Source organism: Thunnus maccoyii, chromosome 24 (assembly GCF_910596095.1).
Source record: "Thunnus maccoyii chromosome 24, fThuMac1.1, whole genome shotgun sequence".
NCBI classification, from domain to species: domain Eukaryota; kingdom Metazoa; phylum Chordata; class Actinopteri; order Scombriformes; family Scombridae; genus Thunnus; species Thunnus maccoyii.
Window position 1 is genome coordinate 12,757,113 of NC_056556.1, and position 13,420 is coordinate 12,770,532.

Genomic DNA, 13,420 nt, shown 5'->3' on the forward strand with positions numbered 1-13,420 from the left:
TTAGCAGTATTTTGTGAGATGTACCTGCCAATCTGAACTGTCTGGATTCCCCAACAGCAGACCAGATTTACAGTGGGTAATACTCAAGCCAAGACTGCTGAGCTTGTCAAACAACGTAGGTGACATAGGTGCTGTTATTTTTGAGTCATGGGAGGCCTGAGTGGAGATGACTTATGACTGGATCTGCTTGCACCAAGTATAATAATGATAGGGGTGAGTGCCATAGGTTGGCAAATGTTGAGGAGGGACAGTTGCAGGGCTTCTCTGGTAAAAGGACAATGGTCTCGGTTTTGAAGCAGGTGAGGAGCTTTCCGTGATATGTCAAAGAGATCACTTGAGACATCTGTGAAATGTACATAGGGTAACTTCACATTAATCCTCAGCGGGGTCTTTCTCACATCCGCTGTTGACACAAGTGCTAGACCCTCTGAGGAAAAGGGATGCTGCTTTAATAGCTGGCTCTGTTGAGGAGATCTAAGTGAACGTAAAAGGTGTTGAGCTCATATGACAGTGAGGCCTTGCATTGATGCGGGCCACATGTCCATGCGGCTGTTATTTGTATTAAGGTTCCTCTACTTGATGCTTTGTGTTCACGATGGCTACGTTCCATCTCGCTGCTGTTATGTTGCACACTTGCACCACTTTACCTGAAAGACGCTTTATAGGCTCTGGAGAGGGCCCTCACCACTCCACTGATTCAGGATTTCTGATTGGGAAACTACTTTGTCTTACTCATCACAGCATAATCAGTTGATTTATGATCAAACTGTTGGGTTTTGTTAGGTGCCTTGTGCAAGTCACTGCACTCAAAACTGGAGAGCTGCTACAGTTCCATCAGTTCGTAATTTAACAACTGATTTTACAGATGACTTTAGTCTCTTAACCAGCAGGGAGTAAGCTGGAAAGAAAAGAAAGGGAAAAGTGGTCTGATTGTTCAACATGGAGGCGGGGAAGGCTTGTAGCAACCAGGAATGTTTGAATAAACATTGTCATGATTTCATTGTTCTCCTTTTTTGCTAGATTTCAGCGGCCTTCAGCAAAATACTTACTTTATCATTCGTTTTCTGCTTCTGATGCAAGTGGTTTAAGAAGATGGCCACCTGTTTGAAGAAACAAGCTACTCAAGGGCTTATCAAGGTCAAATACTCAATTTGTTATCAGCAATCATGAAAGGGGTGTCAATGTATTATTGCTACTATCATCTTACTTCTTGGCACATGGTTATTAGCTAGCGAGAAGTGAAAGATTCAGTGCAGCTGTCTAACTGTCAGAGATATGATCAGGAACACAATACAGCAGAAAAAAGCAAGAAGAGTTATCCCCTTTCAACAAATGAACGGATACTGGATGTCCAAAAAAATATGAAATCCGAGAAAAAAAAAAAAAAAAAAAAAAAAAACTATCCTCCCTTAAAAATCCTACAATGAAAGCTTATCCTGTCAAGCATCTCATAGTATACCATTCTTTAAAGAAAAGCTCATCCAAAAGGTGCTGTCACCTGTCTCTCATTCTCTGATTGCTTTTTTCCTCAAGCATCCACTTTCTCTCCTCCCTGACAGTGTTTCCTCCTCAGCGGATTCATCCAAAATTCAATTACTTTCGAGGAGGGTTCGGCAAGAGAAATGGGGCACTCTCTCAACACTCTCGGGGCTCGGAGTTAGCCCTGAGGAATGCATCTCCCTCTCATACTAGCACACAAACAATTTCAGCAATCGACGACTGAGGCTTTACTGCTTTACTACAGCTCGCCAGATGGATATTGAGATGATGATTTATACCGATCTCTCATTTCAAGTCTCTCTTGCTCTGTCACACATTTGCTCTCGGCTGTTCACACCAAAGGCCTTCGTGCTCAATTCTGAACCACTGCTCATATCTGATGTTTCTGGGTGACTGTTCGTATCTTTGTGGAATGTTACCCGTATCGGATACCAACGTGAACTGACAACGAGAAGCAATAACAGACATGGGTTTTTTGTACCTACACTTCTACCGCTTGTTGGGAAAACATTTCTGTTCTGTGCCTTTGAGTTTCTGTTGAATTAAGGTGTAAAACTTGGGCATTTTGCTCGCTTCTTCCATTGTTGAGTCTCATCATCCTGCGCACGAACACTGACTCAGCCAAACTGCCAAGGATGTGACAATTGTGAGATTATTTATTTTTATTTATATAATTATTTTCAACGCAACTCTAACTGGTACTGCTATTAGTGGAGTGAAAGATGAAGAGTGCCAAGACAAATATGAATATGCTTAACTACTTATTTTATGAAAGAGCCAGGGGGACAGCAATTTTCTTTAAAGGCCCAGGATTCCTAGCTACGCCTCTGATTTGGACTAATTCTGATCTCTTAAACATATGTAGCATAATGGGTCACATGCCTTGAATCACATATCCACACTGGAGATGCAAAGCTCTGATTTGCAGTGTGAACGACACCCTGTCTGTCTCTATCATTACCCCCCACCACCATCTCTCCCCCATGTCACCTCTCTGCCCCCTTCCTCCTACCTCCAGTTGGAAAATTGATATGTACTCTGCTTGGTGAGTTATTAACATTTCTATTTGTGAGGAACACTTTTCCAGCCCTTACACCCTTGGCTGACGCACACACACACCCACACGAGTCCGTGCTCTCCTCACTGAATTATTCCATTTTAGATTATCTAATAACCCTGCAACAAGCCTCCATGTTCTTCACATGCACACAAGAAGTGAGAGAGAGAAGAGGTCGCTTCTCGAATGCGATTGACACCTCTAAACATGTTTAACACCATCGATGTCTTCAAATAATGTTTATTCTGCGTTAGGGTTAAAAATATGGATGCAGTCCATTTCTTCCCTAGCAACAGTGAGAAAAAAAAACAGCACAAAAGCATTAAGAATGCAATCAACAGATGAATACAGAGCACTGAAATGGAATTCATACACACACACACACTTGTGAAGCGACATTGTGAGTAATAGTGTTTTTGCTTTAGTTGCTAGGGTTTTGTGTGGTGAGCGTACAACAGACGAAAATACAGTTTGAGAGAGATGAACACAGCACATATCCCACAGTGAGGCCTTTGTGTTCATGTCATTTTAGAAACCGTTAGGATATCTGAGTTGCCGACTAGTGACATATTTAAACCACTTGCTATGACAGTGCTTTAAATATGCTTCAAATGTGATGTTCTCAGTAGTAAACTAGCCAGCTACAACGGTTGTCTTCATTTTCATAATGACGCCAAGCAAAAAGTATACTATTCAGGGGTGTAGCCGGGATTTTGAAATATTGAGGTCAAGTAATTCCCCAACCACTAAAGTCTGTACATTTATACAAAATTTCCACATTTTTTATATTTATGTAACTGTTAAAATATATTTTCTGTAAATGTAATCTCCCTGCATGATGAACTTCTTCACAACTGTAGAAATATAATTCTGGTAGAGAAACACTAAATCCTGTTAGTTTTACTTGTTTTGTTTTGCTAAAAAGGTCAATTCTAAGAATATCATAATCAGACTTAAAACACTCCCCTGGTTGTTAAAACCCAACAATTTCCCAGAGACAATACTAAAGACATGACCTCAGCGCCCTGTTACTAATTAAAAATACACTGCAGTATTACTCCTCTTCAACTGACTACTGAGGCTTAAAAATATTTTTATCCCCACAATCATTATATCTTAAGCTGAACACAAATTGAAAAATCATAATTATGATTTCCTAAGTTGTAAACAGGTGTACAAGGGACCCAAACTTATTATCACAGTGACCAGTTCAACTTTACGTTCACTCCCAGATTAGCTACTAGCTCTCTAGCAAGGTTAGTATGTACGGTACCTCAAAATAAGAACCTCTATGGCTGAAGAAATCCACATGCTTTTCCTGTTTTTGTCTTCAAATCGGCAATATATTAAACCAAAACAGAAAATTATTTGTTTTTCGATTTTATTGTTATATCTATATTATCTACCCATACTGCATCTCTACTAAAACATTGTCATTGGCTATGCTTGCTATAAGATAGATAGATAGATAGATAGATAGATAGATAGACAGATAGATAGATAGATAGATAAAGACGAAAAGAGAAATTCAACCAGGGTTCCAGCAAATGACAAGCCTACATCCTCACCAAGGATGAGGGAGACATGCATTACAGGGCATCTATCTATCTATCTTATAGCAAGCATAGCCAATGACAATGTTTTTGTAGAGATGCAGTAGGGGCAGATAATATAGATAAAATAAAAGTGAAAAATAAGTCGTTTTCTGTTTTTGGTTTAATTTCTATCCCAATTGCCAATTTGAAGATGAAAATGTACGGAAAAGTCCGCAGTACTTCCGTTTTTTTAATTCAGACGGAAAACGGAAAGACAAAATAATGCATTGTATATTTGTTTATCCTGTTATCAAACAAGTTAAACACAGCTTTGGGCGGAGGGTACACAGAATCTGCACGAGACCACCATTCGCTTCCCATTTACAACCACGAGTGTGATGTTTCCAACCGCGTGTCGGAACATTTTTTTTTACTGTAACTGTTGTGTGTTTACTGTTGCCATGACAATGAAGGTTGCCTAACTTCAAGGAAGTACTAACCCCATTTCAAGCGACCATTTTAACGCAAACCATGATCTTTCCCTAACCCTAACCAAATGGTTTTTTGTGCCTTAACCTTACTCGACCTTAACCACAGCGTTGTCACACCATAAACATAATTATTTTTTAAGAGTGATTTGTAACGATTTAGAAAGCAGCTTTGTGGAAGTGACAAAAAAAATGGTCTTTAGGTGAAAAATGGCAGATTCAGTATATAATGTATAATTTAAACATTTTATTTTTGGTCTTGGGAGCTGTTTGCCACCAGCCAGGCTGACAAAATCCACTTCCAATGAATTCTGTGGACACATACAAAAATGCATGCACACTGGCTCTCTCTCACACACACACACACACACACACGCACATACAGACTGTCTTTGCAGTCACGTCCAATTCTTAGTCCCATTCCCTGAGCTGCCTGCTAACTAGATTCTTTATCCTGCCTGGCTGTCAGGGAAATAAGGATGACATTAAATGAACGGAGCTCTCTCTTTGGATATTTCAGGCCAGGACTAAGAGGACTGAGGGAGAGCCTGCTGGAATCACTGAGAGGACGAGGTGAAAGGGGAGGAGAGGATGAATGAACGCTAGAGAAAGGAGAAGAAGAGAGGACCAGGAGAAAGCAACCATGAGAGGCAGTATCATGAGATGGTGCCAAACAGCAGAGCATTGACACACACTGAAGCAAGCAACTGAGGAATATTCTGGTAACTGCAAATTCTCATGCAAACTATCCAGATTTAGACACCATAGTGATTAACATTTGAGTTTTACAGACTTGACTGTCTCAATAACTGTCTATAAAAATGTGTTAGTGTGATTTAAAAGATTAAACCAATTTGTAGCATCTGTGCAGCAAATTTTCCAGTGTTAATAGATGTTGATTTTTCAAAACATGGACAAGTATTTGGGTTGAAAAAGAGTCGTTTGTTCATTTAGCACTAAAGCGGCATTTCAGACTGTCTAAAAGTTTTAAATTAACTCTGATGGATATGGGTTTATAATAAAATGGCACAGTGATGAATCACACGCTGCTAAATTAATACTGACAATTGTGCTCTACAGCTACACTGCAGATCACTCAGCACTCTTTGAAAGGATTCTATCAGCATTAAAACAGACTTTTCTTGTCATCATGTTATAAGCAAATGATTTTCATGATCATATAACACATAAATCTGTACTGAGGTTTTGATGGCAACTTTTTTTTACAGTTACTTGCGTAGAATCCAGCAAGTTGTTTGTACTCAACCCCCACATCCCAGCTCGATCTGAACTGCCTGTGTCAATCAAACCCTCAAACACGGTCAGAGTTCAAGGTTTCAAATGGGATTCACCCCGAGAGGAAGTGTGCTACAGTAGCTGCTGAATGACACTTGTAACAACTCGTGCCGCAGGGTTACCTGGAGTCTAACATCAGCTACATATAACTATAGCAACTGTACGTGTGCTTAAGAGACACATTCCCAATGCTAAATAAAATGAAAATTAATCAAGCCGAGGTCGAGACTTCCAAAGGCAACCATGAGATATTCACGGGCTGAAGCATTTCGTTCTTTATCTCTCTCACACACAACCTCTTACACACATTTTTACTCAACACCTAATTTTAAATCTGTGACACCGAGACTGATCTGCTGCCGAACAGACGAGTCTCTAGCTAACTCTACAGTATGCTAATGCTATTCACTGGAGAGCATCAAAGTCTGAGTTCTTCAAGGAGCTTTGACTTTAAGTTAAAAAAAAAAAAAAAAAAAAAACATTGCATACATTTACAGTGTAACAGTAGGAAAAGATTTCATTGGAAATGTCTTTTTTTTTCAGTTGGCCTTTAGAGGAAGCAGGATGTTTGACATCCTCTTGTACTACAGAGCAGCTTTTTTTACAGATTACAGGGAAATATGAATAGCATCCAATAAAATGTCCAACAAATGTCCTTAAACCATAAAAAATGTAGAAGGTAAAGGCCTACAAAAATGCCCTGGAACTTCCTGTAGTTTGCCAAGTCACTTCAGCTGAATATACTTTCTTGTCTAAGCAGCACAACCGTGGGCTGATTTGAGGAGGAATGAAAGAGGATTGTCAGATTATTAACACAACTTAATAAACGCCTACCCTAAAGCAACCATAATCATTAAGGCTGCTTAACATTTATCTTCCTGATTTAAAAAGAGGAAGAAAAAAAAAATCAGCCACAAGGAAGAATCAGCTTGAGCCAAAAGGAGAGAAAATGCACAATCCAGCCAACAGCAACAAACAAACAAAGCCTTTGATCGAAGAAGTCTTTCTTCTGACAGACAATGTGCTTGAAATTGTACAGTCAATTTATCTGACTTTGTGTGTTGAGGTTGTACACTGCATGAAAGTACTGCGGTTTCATCATTGATGAATGCACAATGCTAAGGATAATGATGAATGTGCAGCATGTGGTTTTTGAATTATTTGATTGAAACATACAATATACCGTATTTTGGCAAGCTGTCTTTCCTTTGAGTTGAAATTTAAACCAAACAAAGCAAAGTGTATTTCTCCTCATAGGGGCAGGTGCACAATCAGCACTTGGGAAATAACTGTATGTTATATATATATTCAATTCATAGCCTCATTGCAAAAGTAGACACACACACACACACACACACAACTGTCAATGTGAAAGCTATTTGTCTTCACTGCACCTTTTCTCTAAAAAAAATGCCCCTCACATGTCTGAACCAAACAGCCCTGCAAGCAAAAATAAACTGAAGTGCTAAGGTGAGCAGACATGCTGTAGTTGCCACTGAGAGCTTAACGGCGCAATGCAAATAAGCTTTCACACAATAACAGACGACCCGCAGCTCCATGCTAGGCAGCTGAGATTCAATATCGGAGGACAAGAAGTGCAGCGTCCCCAGGCCCTTCTTGTAAAGTGGCCCATAAATCGAGAACCCTGTTGAGAGCCAGCCTCTGTGGGTCTGGTCCAGCAGGGGGAGAAACAGCCTCGCTCTGGCTGGGGAAAAGCACCCGCTTCGAATGTTATCACTTGATTGAACCTACTAGTAGGTGTAGCAGGCCCCTTCTAACCCATATCTATGAGGCTGATAACCACTGATAACACCCATTCAGTCAAGTGATAGCATTTGAAGCGGGTGGGAAAAGGCACACCAGTAACCCCCTCAGTTGTAATGCAGCTTACGACTATTACCATCATTACCCAATCTGGGAATCTGATTACTGGACTAAATTTGAATACAGAGATGATGGCCTGGGTGTTCAGTCGTGCATGTAACTGAAGTGCTACGACTATCTGGCATTGATTACTACTTAAGCTGTGTTCAGAAATACTGTAGCACTGCATGAAAAGACGATGCCTGCTCATTTCAATCTGATCAGAGGTCTCTAGCAGGAAACACAAGGATAAAATGATTGATTGATTTTTGATCAATCTACAGAGGTGTAGAATCCTGTCTCATGGTATTACCAGCTGATGTGTACTGTTTTGACATCTGATAAGCCTTGACACTCATGCATGTATTACTAATGTTTGGACAGACCTTCTCATTCACTTAAATGAGAAAGTGCATCCAAACTTTTGACTGGTACTGTATATGAATCATCATCATTTTGTGTCCTTTATGACAGGTGTCATATCAACATCAATTTAGAAATCTAGCAGAATTATATTGAGGGATTTTAGCAAAAACATGCTATTGTTCCATTTTGGGGTCCTATATAGTGCAGAAATTGTACATTCAAATTGCGGTTCAGTAAATATAGTGCCATAGGTACCATAATAGGGAGACTTTTCGGACACAAGCTGTCTGAATTGTTCTGATCGCGTACTAGAGGCAGGTTGAAATAAATGTATATGGTTAGCTGTAAATGCCATGTTGCCCCAGGTCTTGTGCGTAATGGCTAATGACTAATGGCAAATGATAAATGAAGGACTGCTAATGAAGCGCTGCTTGATTTCACTCACTATTAATCCCTTGACGTAGTTGTTCAATTTAAGGTCCCGTCTGGCTCACAGGGGAGAATTTGGCATAAACAAGGTCAGAGTTCCTACTGAGGCTACTCATATATGCATTCATATACTATATGCAAATAGGCCTCAACAGCCCACTCCAGTTGGTACTGTACATAATAATCTGCGCATTGACTTTCAGTGACTATACTTAAAAGCCTTTGCTGAAACCACACCGTCCCCTGAATGGGCTTGTGAAAGGCTCTGTGGAATTCCCTGAATATCTGAACACCAGACACTTAGAATACAGGTCAAAATGTGAATAAAAATTGGTAGTTGTGATAGTGTTTTGATAACATTAGAGAGCCGTGTCTCCTCTGGTATGCAGTTACCCTGCAAATGCATCAGCTTGCACAATAATGTGTCTGGGTCTCCTTTTCTTCTCTCTTGCCAACTGGCATTTTGTGTGATTTTTTTATCTCCACACCAACGTATGGAATGTCACAACAAAGCCTTCATGAATGAGTAAGCACAGATCCGATGAAGAGAAGAGGGGAAATGGGAGGAAAAATTGCTCATTTTGCTTCCCCTGGCATGCAATTTCCATCCTCTATCCACATTTCTCTAAAAGCTATCTAAAACACATCAACTTCATCTTTCTAGGCTGAATGGGCCTCAGAGGATCACCTCCAGACATGGCACGATGGCAGTGGGGCTGAAAAGAAAGGATGAAAATGATAATTCTGCCCTCTTGCTTATAGCAATGGGCTTCCCATTCTACTGCTGATTAAAAAGTGGAAAAAAGGCATTCATTTTAAACGTCACTTGCCCCTAGAAAAGAAAAATTCTGTATATTGAGGTAATTGATCACATCTCAGATGGCCGTTTCATCAGAGGAGGTACAATATGAGTATCGCCTCTTCATTTTAGTTGTGTTACAAATGAACAGCACAACATTTAAGCTCCGGGGCATGTTACACTGTGGCTGACCTCGAGTCCTTTTATTTTCTGTTGTAACAAATTGGAAAATAGAGTGCTTTTAAATTGAACTTGATTCTAGTCAACTTAATGCTTTGGTTCTCCCCACAAGACATACTCGTACATACACAGAATAGCTTGCATGGGTTTTTCAAGAGCGATGTGAAGAGACAGATGGAAATGATGCCATTACCATTCTTTTATTGCAGTATTAATCGTTGCTCTGTTAGGATAGGAATACCATTACCTGCTGAAGGTAAATAAAGCTAGTATAGCAGCTGCAGACACTCAGCTCGGTTCACATCCATACATGAAGGCATTCAGATCAAAGTCTAAAAAAATAAGTGGCCCATGAAAATGATTTGCAATGAAGACAATTTCTTTTGATACGTCTCTTCTGAATAACAGCAAGGGAAGGGTGCAAAGAGAGCTCAAGGGCCACAAAGTAAATGAGGGGTCAATTCTGAAGGCCATCTATTTTTCCATATACAACCTAGTCTCCCATCAGCAAGTGATTGTGGTTGCTATGTTCTCTGAAAGGGATACAAGGCTAGGGTTTCCTACATCTGCAGGAAACAGATTAGAGGCAGACAAAGCAAAGCTTCTTCTGTCACACTCTTAAATCGGACTTGACATAACCTACCTTGTGGTTACAGAATTGCAAATGATGACATCTGTTATGGACTGTTGTGCACTGGAATGGGGGAAAGACTACCACTTATCACTGAGTCCACCATGCAGGTATGCGCATATTTAGTGGTCTTGAATTTTTAAAGAAAATGTAGATCAAAATAGATGGTATAATTTAGAGATGGGCAATATGGATAATATCTATCACAGTGTATGTTTAAGTTATACAAAAGATTGCATTAAGTTTACCACTACGCTGGTGACAGTGGGCATGACCCCCCCCCCAAAAAAAAAGTATGCTAAGATTGCACTTAATGAATATTTTCATTATCGATTGATCTATCAACTATTTTTTTCAGTTAATCAATTCCCCACTCTTCAGGCTATAAGGAGTCAGAAAAAGTTGGAAAATGCCCATCAGAAGTTCTGAGAATCCAAGGCAACGATTTCAAATTGTCCAATTTGTTTTGTTTGTTTTGTTCAACTGAAAAGCTTCTTTTTAAAGAGAGAAAGATCCCCCACTGTTATCTGGCACCTAAGCTATGTTAAAACAATGAATGAAAAGCTGTACCAGAAAATACTATTTGACTGAAGCATGAAAACACATGGTTGGATTGAAATTTTGGTATTCATCCTTGGTAGTCATGACTGTTCTTTGTATGAGTGAGGCGACATGCGCAGACATATTGTAATCTACCTGATCTACCATACTTGTCAATTCATGACATGATGGCTGCAACAAAAATAAATGGCTTTGAATCAGATCGATGCCCAATGATTGCGATGGAAAATGGAACAAGGCATGGGGAAAGAGGAATCTCATCTTCACGGGAATTGGATTTTCAAAAGATTTAACTGAGAGCTCGTCTGTTATGCATGTAGTCCGGGCTTCTAATACTCAGATTTCACAACAGTCAATAAGTCTGCACAGCGGTGCCAAGCAGGGATGGAAGGTACTCAAGCTGAAGTACAACATTTATGATATTTGCACACATGCACATAGTCACATACAAAAACACAAGCTGGATAACCTCTCACTATTTCCATTTCCCCCTGAATCTTATTAATGTAATTTAATAGCCATGATTGAGGTGCCCCCTCTCAACTTCCTCTTCAACATTCTTCCTAACAAATCCTCATCAGTTGCTCCAATCACTCCTCACACAGAGCCAATATCGCACAGCAAGACAACCCCTTTTTCTCACCACATTAATGAACTCTTTCATTTGAAAGCCTTTGACTGTCCGCCCCTTGATTGCAAAGCCAAGGCCAATAGGCCTTGGTGACAGCTCCTTGAAAATTAAAAGTATCAATCAAGACAGGAGGGGAAAAAAGCTTGTGATGTCTTCAGATCCTTCTTTCTATGAGAGAGGAAGCTTTGTAAGCTGAACGGGGTCAAGTGTTATTTGCAAATGCTTGTCATGGTTTGTTTTAGCTGACTTTGGTGCAAGACAGGCAGAATTTGAATCATGAAAAAGGACAATAAGATGAAATGTCATTTGTTAGGGGCAAAAGCACAAAGTTGATCATTTTGCGACTGCCAATGTTATTTTATGAAACAGCATGATGTTGTAAACACTACAAATAACAAGTCAATGTACTGAATACTTAATAGACACTGCAAGCAAATATTATAAAGCGCAAGTGTGAAAATTCAACAACATGGTTTATAAGGAAAAGGAAGCTGTAACTGTTGAAGTGTTTTCAAGTATTCAAAATGATGGTTGAAATAAACCCGCCATTGAAAGAAGGCCTTCATTAGTGCATTAACATGCCATTTAAACCTACAGTTGGTTCATCAGGGAGCAGAGGAGGAATTCAATGCCACTGGGTAAACTTGACCAGCATAAAAAAAAGTGCCAGTGCTGGATGACATAATCTCTGTCTAAATCAATTTCTGTGTGAGAGCACTCGACTCAGCTCAATATGTAGCTGCAGGGCTTCCGTTAAGTGGCCACTGCCACTTACCTATTAATTCATGTGCTGCTGGTCGCTCCTGTGGCAAAGCTTAACCCCAGATGTTGGGGGATGAATAAAGACGTTATTAAAATAACATCATAAAACCGAGAAGATATCACCTAAAGCACAACGTGTCAAGAAGAAATTGAAGTGGAAAGATTTAGAGCAGAGCATGATGCAAGCAGATTTTTGGAGCAGTGGAAATGGGAGCAAATGTTACTGTGAACAAAATTAGAAAAGATGTGATTAATGAGGTGTTGGCTGAATGTGAGGCTCACACTGACTGTAGGCCTTGGCCTTAGATGAGGTTATGTTAGCAATACAAAGAGACATTTACAAAGAGACATGAGAGAAGAAGAATCTCTGCAGCAGTTGGAACATGATAAAATGGTGAGATGCAACTTGCAAGGCTACTGTACCTTCTGTATCATCTGTAGTGGATGAGGAGGGAAAAAGGATGGGGGCTTTTTTCCTCTTTTTCTAAGCCAGCATCTGCTCCAACTTTACATCAGTATTACTTCATGATTCCCAAATATGTTTAACTGGCAAACCCCAGTCTGGTCAGAGCCAGAGTGGAGCTCCAACATCCATCTGGACAATCATAAGCCATCATCCATCCAAGCAGGGGGAGAGGAGAGGAAATACTAGCAAATACTGAGAGAGGCACAGAGAGAGCTGACTCGCCAAGCAATCACTCAGCAGAAATAATTTGAAATAACTAAGCCCGGATTCTTCTCGCCTCCCTCCACACACACACACACGCGCGCTTTATGTGTGCATGAGCATACACCCACTGATACACTCGAGCAGCCCGCGCACATAGACACACATTAGACACACACACACATTGCTGACGCACCGGGGCGATATGCAAATGCGCACTGTCTTACACAATTAACGTCGAGGAAAAAATGAGTAAAATTAACAGTTCGTATTGATTGACACACTAATCGCTCTGCTTGGATAATTGGGTTTTAGTAAAGAATACAGAAGACTTCAGCAGTCCACTTCCCTGTCATACTGCAGCCGTGAACAGTTCCACTGAGGCTCCGTCCGCAACTACAGCAAAAGGAGCGACTGGGATTCATGCGTAACGGAGGGAAAACATATTCGCTCCAAATGCGCATTTAAGTGCCGCATATTCGGAGACCATGGTTTTGTTTGGTAAAGCGCACCGATAAGCGGTGCAAATCTATTCCTATGAAATGTCAATGTCATCCAAATTTATCGAGGATTCCAGCAAACTGGTTTAAGCACATCCACAGAAGGCAGCATGAGCATCTAACCAACTTTGGAAGCGTAAAGAAGAAAAAAAAAT

At 40.2% G+C, this 13,420-nt stretch overlaps 1 protein-coding gene across 6 annotated transcripts in view; it reads right to left on the reverse strand.

Moving 5' to 3' along the window:
- LOC121891789 (interleukin-1 receptor accessory protein-like 1) overlaps positions 1–13,420 on the reverse strand; it is a 301,317-nt gene that overhangs the window by 236,558 nt on the left and 51,339 nt on the right. Inside the window, exon 1 of one of the 6 annotated variants that reach the window (XM_042404352.1) lies at positions 12,522–13,383. The exons of 4 other annotated variants lie outside the window; for them this stretch is intronic. The gene's annotated coding sequence lies outside the window, so the exon portion shown is untranslated. Of the gene's footprint in view, positions 1–1,049; positions 1,075–12,521; positions 13,384–13,420 lie in introns of those variants that run through there. One more of the 6 variants, XM_042404353.1, reaches the window with a different exon arrangement.